Source organism: Ixodes scapularis, unplaced genomic scaffold (genome assembly GCF_016920785.2).
Source record: "Ixodes scapularis isolate PalLabHiFi unplaced genomic scaffold, ASM1692078v2 PGA_scaffold3__209_contigs__length_174095766, whole genome shotgun sequence".
NCBI lineage: Eukaryota > Metazoa > Arthropoda > Arachnida > Ixodida > Ixodidae > Ixodes > Ixodes scapularis.
The window spans coordinates 127,211,295-127,223,811 of record NW_024609868.1 but is presented as its reverse complement, the minus strand read 5'-3'; positions in this window follow the sequence as shown (position 1 = coordinate 127,223,811).

Sequence of the window (12,517 nt, the reverse complement as noted above, 5' to 3'; positions counted from 1 at the left end):
CGTACGGGTTGCCATGGCAACAGATGCGTTTGCTCCACCAAAATGATCGTTCCTGTGCTCTTCATTTATGTTCGATGAGCTAATTCAGAATAGGGATGGACGTGGAATACCTGTGGCAGCACACAAAGGACTTCGCTGGGGCAGTTACAAGAGGTCTCAGCACAGTCGCTAAAAATGAACTGCCGTGTTTTGTTGCATGCTAGTTTTGTCAGTGGAGCATGTGTACAGCTGTGCAATCTTTTCACTGCGTCACATTGTAGACCGTTGTTTGTTGTTGTTTGGCACAACTAAAGGCATTATAATGATGATGATGATGATGACGACAATATTAGAACCAAGGCCAAGCGCTGTGTCTGCCAGGGGGGGGGGGGGGGTGAATTGCCTTTGTAGATTTTAAAATCCCTTACCAGACTTTCAGAAGTGGTCGCAACAAAGTTCTCGAGCCCCACTGGCTGTGCACTTCCTTTCATGAACTGTCGAAGAGAGGTCCTTCTCGTAAACGAAATCACCTGTTCATCACTAGAGTACGAAGGGGCTTACCTCTCTAGCTCACGACAGCGTCTTCTGACACCATCGATGATCGGCCGCACCTTCCGGAGTCTGTTGGCGTCTGGCACTTCAGGTGACGTCTCCGTATCAACGAAGGGGAGGCGTGTTCTCAGTGTCTTGTACTCTTCAGTGGTCATTACGCTACCCGCCAGCTCAAACTAAAATACCCTTCCCCAATACATGTGCATGTGCGGAAAAGGAATGCAACCCACGATATGTCCTGGGCTGACTTGACTTCGTTGGGAGCAGGGATGGTCTTCACATCAGGCGCCCGGCGAGAATGAAAACTCCCGCTGCGAATCAATATCCAGCTAACACCAAGAGGCCTCAAGACCGAAGCGCTCCTCGCCACCCGACTCGACTCAACCCCACGGCATCTACACTAGCCTGCGGCCAGTGATCTACCCTGAACTTGAGCTGAACCGTTGTAAGTTTTGCGGTACTTTATCTTTCTTTATGATATATATGTGTGCATTTATGCTTTCCTTTTACTTATTTATCTTTATGTTCATCGAGTACTTTCTTACCAACAATGCACCTGAGTCTCGTCTGACTTATTAACATATATAAGTCACGACCATTACCACGACAATGCCTGACCTGGGGATCTGTTCGTCGTGCCAAGCTCGGCACGTTCCGATGTCTTGAAGCGTGTTGTGTTGGGTGTTTAGGGGTACGGCGAGCGACGAGGAAACAGGACCAACCAGGTTGAGGACACGAGCCAGTCTCCTCTTTTATTCCTCGTCTTCTACTTCTATAGCTGCAGCCCGCGCATCTCTCTAAGTGCTACTAGAACATCTTCCCCTTTTAATATCTAGGAACTTAGCCGGTCGACAGGTTTCACAGTACGCCCACTCCGCGTGGTTGGAAGGCCTGTAGATGTTGTAGGCAAGGAAGCCATGTTATTGGTAGCGAGGGATGATCCGTCACGTGCGGATTGTGCATGTGTCGTGGGAATGGGAATTAGAATCAAGTGTCCTCGATTTCTCCTCACAACTCCCCGGTCGGTCTCAACCATGTATGAACGGGGCGCTTCCGAAGGCGACGTGACGTGACCAGTTTGTCTTTGGTCTGAGACCACACGCGTTGTCCAATATGCAGTGGCTTAAGTGGGTGTACTCCATGCCTTCTGTCGAAGTTCATTTTTTCTTTGTCCCTGCTTTGTTTCTCCCAATTCTTGAGGAGATCGGGATCCGGAGTCTTTGGATTTAGGCGAGATCCGACTGTAGGGAGTGAGGTCCTTATGCGCCTTCCCATCAGGAGCTCTGCGGGGCTGTAGTCGTTCTCGAGAGGTGTGGCTCGGTATGACTGAAGTGCGCGATAGGCGTCATCGGTCTTCTTCATACTGCGCTTGATTATTTTGACAGAAGACTCTACAAAGCCGTTACTTTGCGGAAACTTCGGGCTGGAAGTTTTGTGGTGGAAGCCCCAGTCTTGTGAAAACTTAAAAAATTCTGACGAGTCGATCTTTTGAAACTGTGGGCCATTGTCACTGAACACAGTTTCTGGTGTGCCATGCCTGGCGAAGATAGATTTGAGGTGGTCGATTACGGATGTTGTTGACAGACTCGTGAGCGGCGCAACTTCTGGGAATCTAGAATAATAATCGGTGACAAGCAAATACCACTTTCCTGCGAGGTAAAACAGGTCCATGCCTACTTGTTGCCACGGTCTTTCAGGGAAAGGCGTTGGCATCAACGGCTCTTGTCTGTTGCTCGTTTCATGGATGCACTGGTGACACCCTCGGACAAAGTTTTCTATTTGAGTCGATATGCCAGGCCACCAGACAGACTCGCGTGCGCGTGCCCGGCATTTAGTGATGCCTTGATGTCCGTGGTGTATTTTACTCAAGATGTCTTCTCTCATGGATTGGGGCACAAGAATCCTTGAGCCTCTCATTAGAAGCCCCTCATTCATAGAAATATCGGTTCGGTATTGCCAAAAGTCCTTACACGTCTGATCTGCATTGTTCTTGGTAGGCCACCCTTCAGCACAGTATCTGGTCGAGAGCTGACAGGTGACATCTTTTTCCTGTTCCTCCTGGATTTGCTGAAGTCGTTTATCAGTAGCGGGGAGACTGGATTTGATGCCGTGAACGTAAGCGTCGATCTCTTCTTCCAATTCACGGCTTGGGACTTCAGCCAGAGGATGTCTGGACAAGACGTCAGCGGCGATGAGGTCTTTACCTGGAACATGTCTGATGTCATATGAGTACCTCATCATGCGTAGCTTCATGCGTTGTAGTCTCAGCGGGATGTCTTCTAAACTTTTTGTAGAAAAAATTGGGACCAGAGGCTTATGGTCAGTTTCGATGATGACTTCCAATCCTGTGATGAGGTCACGAAACTTTTCACAGCTCCAGACCACGGCCAACCCTTCCTTTTCAATTTGAGCATAGCGCCTCTCTGTGTTGCTGAGGGTTCTTGACGCATACGCGACTGGACGATACGTGTCGTCACTCTGTTTTTGTCGCAGAACTGCGCCAATGCCATATGATGAGGTGTCTGCCGAGATCACTGTTATTTTCTTGGGATCAAACAAAGCGAGTATTGGGGTTGAAGTGAGTGTTACTTTCAAGGCGTCAAAAGCCATCTGTTGCTCACAATCCCAGACCCAAGCGTTCTTCGAACTCAAAAGCGCCGTCAGAGGATGTGCTTTTTGGGCTAAATGCGGAATGAATTTTCCGAGATAGTTTATCATTCCTAGAAAACTCTTCAGCTCACTTACATTGGCTGGTGTTTTCATTGCCCTGATTGCCGCGAGCTTGTCGTCATCAGGGTGGACCCCAGTTTGGTCTATGATGTGGCCTAGGAACTTTACTCGGGTTGCCTCAAAAACGCACTTAGAGTCGTTCAGTGTGATTCCTGCTTGTTGCAGCCTTGCAAGGACTTCTCTCAGTCTTTTGTTGTGTTCTTGTTTAGAAGAGCCGTAGACGAGGATGTCGTCCATGTTGCATACGTGGCCCTCAATGTCGCTCAATAGCTGACTCATCTCCATTTGGTATCACGTCCGCACTCTGGTGCGGACGTGATACCAAATGGAAGCCTTTTGAACTTGTACCTCCCGAAAGGAGTGATGAAAGTTGTCAGAATCTGCGACTCTGGTGCTAGTTGAAACTGCCAGAAGCCGGAATTGGCGTCGAGCTTGGAGAAGAATCTTGCGTTCCCCAGCTGTGCGAGAACGTGATCCGTGGTAGGGAGAGGATGAAGTTCTCTCTCAACGTACTTGTTCAATGATGTGAAATCCACGCAGATTCGATAGCTTCCATTTGGTTTCCGCACCACTATTATAGCAGAACACCAGTCGGTAGGTTCGTCCACCGGTTCTATAACGTCAAGCAGAACCATGTTTTCTAGCTCTTTCTTTACCTCTTGCATGAGAGGTACTGGGATCCTCCTCGGGGAGGCTAAAGAAAAGGAAACAGCCTCTAGGTTCAATCTTATGGTGTATGGCATGTTCACGCAACCAAGACCTGTAAAGAGCGAAGGGAACTCAGCTTTAGCGTTCACTCTATCGGAGTTTGAAGTAGACACTTCATTAAGTCTCTTGACGACACCTAACTTCTCGCTGTCTCGTCTTGACAGGAGCGGAGATTCAAGGTTCTTCAGCACATAGACATCTGTCGCAACTTTGTTGGTCTTGTACGTAATATCGCCGCGTAGAACTCCGACGACGCGTAATCTGTCTTGACCAGGTCCCCTTAGAAGTTTTGTCGGTTCTGTCAAAGACACTTGTTTAAAGTGTTGTAGGTACACGGTTTCAGGGATCACCGTGACGTCGGCTCCTGTGTCGACCTTAAAGGACAAAGGGACTCGTTGGAGCTCCACGGTAACAGTCCAGGGGTCAGTGTCTTTGGCATCTACAGTGCCTAAAAAAGAGGGGTGTTCCTCTTCGGCGATTAGCTCTTGAACAGCTTTAGCGCCCAAACAAACTTTGGCGAAGTGTCCTCTTTTTCCACATCTGTGGCATATCGCAGCCTTGGCAGGACATTCACTGCGCGCGTGTCGATTATACCCACATCCAAGGCAGTGGAGCCTGTCGTCGACTCTTTTGGTGGTCTGAGTAGGTAGTCTCCTTTGCGAAGGACGGGCTTCTGATGAATACGATGCCTTGACTCGACTAACGCTGTCGGATTCCGGTCGAAGGTCAGTTTGTTGTCTTTTGACAGTTTCTGACTGGCGAGCCATAGTGGTCGCTGTTTCCAGGGTTAAGTTAGCGTCTAACTGCATTTTTTCAGACAGTTTGCGGTCTCTGACACCCACAACAATACGGTCTCTGATCATCTCGTCGTGGAGAGTCCCGAACTTGCAGTACTGAGCCAAAGCATGAAGGTCGGTCACGAAGTGTTCAACGGGCTCCCCGTCTTCCTGAATCCTTGTGTGAAATTTTGATCTGTCATAGATCAAGTTTCTTCGACCAATGAAGTGATCGTCGAACGCCTTGTGTACTACTTCGTAGTGAGTCATTTGGTCGGCGGTCAAGCTGAACGAAAGCAGGATATCTTCAGCTTTGTCTCCCATACAATAAATGAGAGCGTTCACCTGTTCGACGCTGGTTTTTCTTTCGAGTCCGCTAACCATCCGAAATCTCTCGAACCGCCGGATCCACCGGGGTCAGTCTTCTGACTTTGAGAAGTCAAATTCTTCCGGTGGCTGGCAAGTGAGCAATGGAGTCGCCATCTTGTTTCGAATAAGCGGGATGTTCCGATGGCTCAGCGTGTAGAAATCGTCGGTGGTCCCTGGCTCTACTGCTTCGTCACCTTTTAGGAAGCTTGAAAGACTTGTGGTGGGGTGGGAAAGATCCAGTTAGGCTGCCACCATGTTGTGTTGGGTGTTTAGGGGTACGGCGAGCGACGAGGAAACAGGACCAGCCAGGTTGAGGACACGAGCCAGTCTCCTCTTTTATTCCTCGTCTTCTACTTCTATAGCTGCAGCCCGCGCATCTCTCTAAGAGCTACTAGAACAGAGCGTAAACCTGCGGGACAGAAAGGCATGGGGGCGATGAAAAATTGCGTACGAAGCTAGGTATGGTGGCCGGGGCGTGACAACGAGATTGAGGAGGCAGAACAGCACTGCCGTGAATGCCAAAGCACACGGAAGAATTCACCTAAGGCGCCGATTATTGTGTGGGAAGGTCCAGAGACACCCTGGCACACAATCCACCTAGACTTTGCGGGTACAGTGTACGGGCACACCCACCTAGTTGTGGTAGATGCCTGTACAAAGTGCGTTGAGGTACTTCAAGTGCCCCAGGCAACATCTGCAGGTATCCTTGATCTGCCACAATGTCTCTTTGCTTCATTTGGTGTTCCGCAAAAAGTAGTGTCCGACAACGGAAATGCGTTCGCCTCCAACGAGATTAAGGATTTCTACAATTTAAATGGAGTGCAAGCTGTGACAGCAGCAGTATACCATCCTGCGACAAATAGACAGGGAGAACACTATGTCGCGGAACGCTAGAGGGTAATCATCGAAGGCAAAAAGGGTTGCATACAGCAAGGACTGGCCCGTTGTTGTTGTTTTTTTGTTTTTTTTTTTTTTTTCGGCAGCATTCCACAATTTACAGCACCACGGGAGTGTCACTAGCAAAGGCAATGTTCGCTCGTGAACTACCCTGTCCCTTTACTTCCTGAGGACGAAGACCGGAATGGATGTGAAAGGCGATCAAGACAAACCCAGTGCAGCACGACGCTTCTCCAGAGGAAAGGAAGTACTTCTCCAGATGGGAGATAGCAGGGACAAATCGTGCGTCGTATCGGTTCATGATCCTGGCTCATGGGGTATGTCAGCGGCAAAGAACGACGTCATTTGGACCACATCCGAAAGACAACACAGGCGAAAGAGACCTCTGTTCAACCAGCCAAGAGGGCTGTGATAGGAAACGTTAACAAGTTTCACGTGAGATGACTGCAACTACAACATGTACAACATCCCAGCCGCCGGGTTCCAGGCAACTGCGACTGCCAAGGATTAGACGTCGCCCTGACCGGTATAATGATTTCGTCTAAAGTGGAATAATTGTTGTGTTGCATTAGAAAATCTGCCATCACCAGAAACACCGCAAATAGCGATGAGCATCAGAGCTTTTGCAAACGTGCGAGACACGCGAACACTATGGCACGGGACCTCGAACTGAAGAGACGTTTAGTCTAAATTCCCTAGTCTAAATCTGCCCATCTTATTTTTTTCTATGGTAACAGACAAGAACTCTCTGCTGAGTCAACAGCTGTATAGCTAGGGGCGCTACTGTACTGTACTCTGTTTCACCTTGTGTTGTACCGCAGGAAAGGCTATAAGCGCGAGCCCCTTGCTCTAGGGCACATCTCGGTCGCACAAGCTCTCGTGCACTAAGGGCAGCGGCCAACGCTGTGAGCTCGCGCTTCTAGCCTTCGCTGCGGTACAACATAAGGTGAAACGGAGTATAGAGGGGGGATTTTTGTTTGGTCACCCCACTATCGTGTGCCATCCCAAACTTGCGATGACAAGTAGTTTTCAAAAACAATTTCCTGTACACTTACATTTCGTTATGCCTGTAATTGATCACTATATGTAGGCACCGATCAATATTGATATTGTATAGAGCGACGCAGATAACGCAGCCACTCAACGGCGAGATTGGGTTATGACAGGTGTATTCCATTTGGCGCGCGCTGACCGGCGTTCGAAACGTGCTTTCAGCTCGCGACGATTGGCGCCGTCCCAATCTGAAAAATAACTTACAGATTCTGATTTTTTTTTTTTCAAAACAAAACAATGTTTGCAAGCGAAAAAGAGTCAAGCAGCTGAGTGTTAGGTTGGCAATGCCTCTACTTGAGGGCGATACTACGGCGCTGCTGTGTAAAAACTTCCACGTCTGTCTGGAAGACGGCGAAACAGCGGACAGGACAAGCCAAGGCTCGAGCACCACCGGGTGAGCTCGAGGAGCGGGGGGAACGAGCAGGCTACAATCGTTTTTCGCCTAGCTTCGATATCCCTTTTCTGACTGTAAGTAATGTACATAAAGTTGCTATCGATTTAAACACAATAACGTTCAGCTGCATTTTGAAGGTGATGGAGGAATAGACCATTTGCTATGTTACCCAAGCATCAAAGAGAATGCAGGGATTGGTGTTCCACGCGCCACACGTGCCGGCGTCAGCAGTAGCAATTTTTCTAAAGCAAATACATAAAACAAATGACATCTTGCACGCGCGTTCGTCAATGCTTTATTTTGGTTATTTGCTTTGAATCCTTTGTACGGGGAAGGCGTGCGCGTGTGGCGTGTGGAACACCAATCCCTGCATTCTTTTTGATGCCTGGGTAATACTGCAATAGGTCTACTGAAAATGGATTTCGAGGAAAGAAGGAGGAGGACTAGTGCCATTATTTTGGAGAGTGTTGCAGAAAAAGAGGTGTGAACAGTTGACTGAGCGTACAAAGCTGAAGACGCTTATGCCCGTGTCCCACTAGAGCAACAGACAAAAACAAACGACAGCGACAAGCCTCAAACCAGAGTCTTTCACGATTTGAGAGGCTTTTTAGAGTAAAGGAGGCTATGCTCAAACACGAGCATCATGCACGTGAAAGTATCTTTGGCAGCATTCCAATCGCTCCTGCCATCGCGAGCATGCTGCAGGGGTTTGAAGCTTGTCGCTGTCTTTTGTTTCTGTCTGTCGCTCTAGTGGGACACGGGCATTACGTTAACGAAAAATACAGCCCGTGCGATTAAAGCTTATCGATGTGTTTGCGGTTGCCTTGCAAGTAGCGTCAAATGCGACAGTGTACGAGGCCCATGTCTGAAGCGGCCGTTGGAAGAAAATGTCGGCGCAGCACTGAAATGAGCGGCCCTTAGAAGCAAATGGCGCCGCAGCACTGAAATGAATAAAGGAAGTGAGCCGCTTTTGGAAGCGAATGGCGGCGGAGCACCCGCTTGTGGCACGTGTCTTGCGCGTTTCCACAACAATGGTTTTCGATACTTGTAAGGAACGCCTTTATCAAGGGGCTTCAAGTGCGATGACGCTTCACCGCAATCTATTGGTGTTTCATTTGGAGTGGGTTCGAAACTACGATCCCAGTTTCTGGTTGCCCCATTCCTAGCAGTGGCGGCTCTTAGCCTTCTTGCAGAGCCGTTTATACCGAGAGAGTTTGGCCAGTGGGCGGAGCTTGTTGGCAGCTAGAACAAGCGGATTTCCCGATAACACAAAATAGCGTTACTTCTTCCTCCTCTTTATTCCTGCGAAGTCGCATAGAGTTCGTCTGAGTCAGAGCCTCAAAACGGCGGACGGAAGTAGTCGTCCCAGTGTAGTCAGTCTACGCTGCAGTGGTTGCCAGACTGTCAAAATCTCCCTAAGAAGGCCAAACTTTCTCAGTATAAACGGCTCTGCCTTCTTGTCGACGCTAGCGCCCCCTGTAGTTTCGTGCCAAACTCTCTCATAGCGTTACAAAGAAGCTTCGTGCCTAATAGGATATTTAAGTTCACTGGCATACCGAAACTATTAAAATAAAAAAAAATAAAAAAAATTTAGCCTTTCTACTCTGGTGAAGAAGAAAGACCAGCGAAGCTGTACTATGGTGGGAATGAACTATTGGCCGGCCGGAAGTCGGCAAGCTGAAGTGGAAAGGCTGGAAAGGTTGCCGCCGTCGCTCATTAATGGCGGTAGCTGTCCGGAGTGTTTTGTCGACCTTTATTTGCTGGCGAACACGATCCTGGTGAAACTAGCCCTTAACAACTCCGCTGTAAAAAACGCCCAAAGCTGAGCACCCTACAAGACAGCAGAGGGCGGAACTTTTCTACGGCTGCGTAAGCGCTGTCAGTTTGAAGAAACAGTCGGACAACTCTGTCCATCAATACGGGGGAAACATGCTTTCGGCGTTCCTGTCACATTGAGGCCGCCTCAACTGTCGGACAACATGACTTTCTCCCCCGGCAACCGCGTTCGCCGATTTGTTGTCCAACAGCTGGAGAAAACCTTCTCAAATCTGTGACGGCGGGACCAACACGGGGGACACTTCGCTTCTTTGTTGTTTACATTCGTTCGTGTGCCGCGCGGCGTTGCTGGAAATGTGACTCCGCTAAGTTCTAGCGCGTTTGAAGGGTCGGAAATTACCTCGGAACGACATCAACCAGTGACTGTGTTTAGAAAACTTTAAAAATTAAGTATTTTTCCCACTTTATTTTATCAAAATGTTATTCATTTGCTGATGAAGCAGCAAGCGCTAACTGAGGAAGGTGAAATCGCTGCTATGTTCATGATTTACGCCATCGTAGGAAGTAGTTCTGTCCGGTTATATCTTCCATGGAATTCCTATTTTTGTTTGTGTGAAATTAAGGTAGCACAGACAGTAACCCAAAGTGCATTTTGTAGCGAACTGTTCAAGTGAACACATAGTGCTTAAAAACCGCGACAACGAGAGGGTCGGCCTTCATAACAATCGGTCGAATATACATTTTTCAACGATACCTTTAACCCCCTGCTATATGATGGCTTGATTCCCGAGAAGGTCGCGGAAAGTTTTGAAACAATTCAGCTGTCTGGCAGCGGCTGTTTTCAAGTTCGAAGCATCAACAGTCATAATCAGAGCGGTCGTTTTCATGCTTCGATTTTTACATCACTCGCTTTCGTGCATGATATTTATAAACGTTTATCAACGCTTAGTAGGCATGATATTTATCTAACAATAATGTGAGCTGGTGTATAGGCAGTTCTAATTGCAACAACCGTTTCAGCGTTCACGACCGTTGCTTTGACCATTTCGATAAACCATTTCCGTAATTACGGAGTAAAACATTAATCATATATTGTATTTTAGTTGTACGACAGCCTTATGAGCGTTGGTGCAACGATTTCCGGACTTCGGTCAGAAATTTGTGGAAGTTGCCTTCTGAAACTTCTGAGTGAAGTAAAAAACAGAAAACCGATTTCGCCTGCGTGTCCTAGTTGTGTAAAAAAAAAGGATAAATTTTGGCATTTCTGGCACCTCTCAATTCATAACCAGTCTTTGGGGTCACACCTGGTCACACTTCTAGTGACGTGATTTGGGGTGCCGTGTAGCTTCCCGTGTGCTCTCTCGGAGGACGCATCCTCTCTCTGCTGACATTAGCAAGCGTTATGCTGCAGCTTAGAGCCGAGCGAGGTCACGTAAGCTTCTCGACGTAGTTTTTCCGGCTGCCACTCGCAGCTGCATGTGGGAGAAAAAGCTCGACTTTTGCTTTGCGATTATGCAGCAGAATCACGACCTTGTGCAATGAAGGTAATGTTTTTTTTTTATCCTACGATAAACAACGTAAAAATGACGAGATACAATTTTTTTTAATCTTAAAGTGCTTGCACCCCTTCTTTACTTATTTTTACATCGTGTTTTCCAGGCCTTTATCTAAATGTGCTCTTAGAAAAAACGCCTGATTTATTGCGCACGCTACCATCAAAACTTTGTTGTCGTACTGACGTCCCACATTTGCTCATCCACCAATCTGTGCAACACGCGCCGTCCAACAAAAGTTGCTGCTGTTTTTGTTTCTGAAAGCTGTCATACCTTGCAACAACGTTGCTGTCGCCTGTGTTGTGCTGGTGTTCTCGTGATGTGATAGGTTTTTCGGATAACAGGGTGGCCGAGAACCAAGTTGACAAACTGTTGATGAAGATGTTCTGTCGCTGTAGCCGCCATGTTTCCTTAATGTGACAAAGTCTTAATCGGCACGCGGTCGCTCGCTACGTCGCTTCCGGATGGGACATCCGCCACTCTTTTTGAGTCTTGTTTCGGTTTCTCAAAAACCGACGGTTAAGTCTGCAGAAAAGAAGCGCGCCGCGGAGCAGCATTTTGTTTCCTCAATTCAAACTCCTATGGCATATAGTTTCACGAGATGCAGCACATGAAATTCGAACGTTTCAACTAAAGCCATTGTATTAAAGTAATTTGTAAATTTTGGGTAATTAATTTGCTAAGTGTCACTTTACACTCGTACCCCGACTTCTGCCGTAATCGATACCGTTATTAAAAAAATGATTGGATTATTTTGAGTGTATTTCATTATTTTTCGTTAACTGTATTAATGAACAAGTCTTCACCAAGAAAGTCGTAAACGTAGAAAAATGTTTGAACAACAGTAGAGGCTTTAATACACGACGTTTCGGGAAGTCTCTTTCCGAAACGTCGTGTATTAAAGCCTCTACTGCTGTTCAAACATTTTTCTACGTTTATTATTTTTCGTCTTGGAGAAAGCACCCTGTATACATAAACAAACAAGAAAAACCGTCTTGTACACACCAAACAAAAAAATTCGCATTTCGGCTTGCGCACTTTCCTCTTAGCAACACAGACATTGCTAAAGCTTGTACACACAAAACCATAAAATTCGTATTTCGGCTTGCAAAATCTTCTTTCAGCAACACAGGTATTTCTAAAGACGTACCAATCTCGATAATCATTACAAATGGTGATCAGTCTTTAGGCAGCTAAAATTTCCGTTATTAAAATCTATGAGAAAATGCTGTAGCTTCCCAATGGGATGGTGTGATGTTGAAGTTAAAAGCATACACTTTATGTGATCCAAAAATATTGTTGAAGATACGAGAGAACGACTTGAGTAATTAGGTAGTTTTAGGGGCGTGCTGGGGTTTCGCGCTTCGTTTGCTCGTGACAGTCACCGAGGGCATGGGAACGGCAGGGAGCGTCTTTCGAACGCCCCGCCTCCAGAAGACGCTGGTTGCCTTTCTCAGTGCTCCGCCAGTGCGTGTACACTCATGGCTTACGAGTGACCAAAGCATTAGCGAAGGTAGGAGGCTAACGCTGCAGGCGGGGCCATTGAAACACCTCCCTGACGCTCTTACCCTGTCAGTGCCTATATTGACTCGTGAGAGAGAGAGAGGGGGAGAATGCTTGCAAACAAGGAAACACAAACATGTATGTCATAACCAGAAGCCAGACGGTCATCGTTATAATAACTCGTAAAATTAACTCCCTTTTGATTTTATATGCGCTTGCGCGAGTTT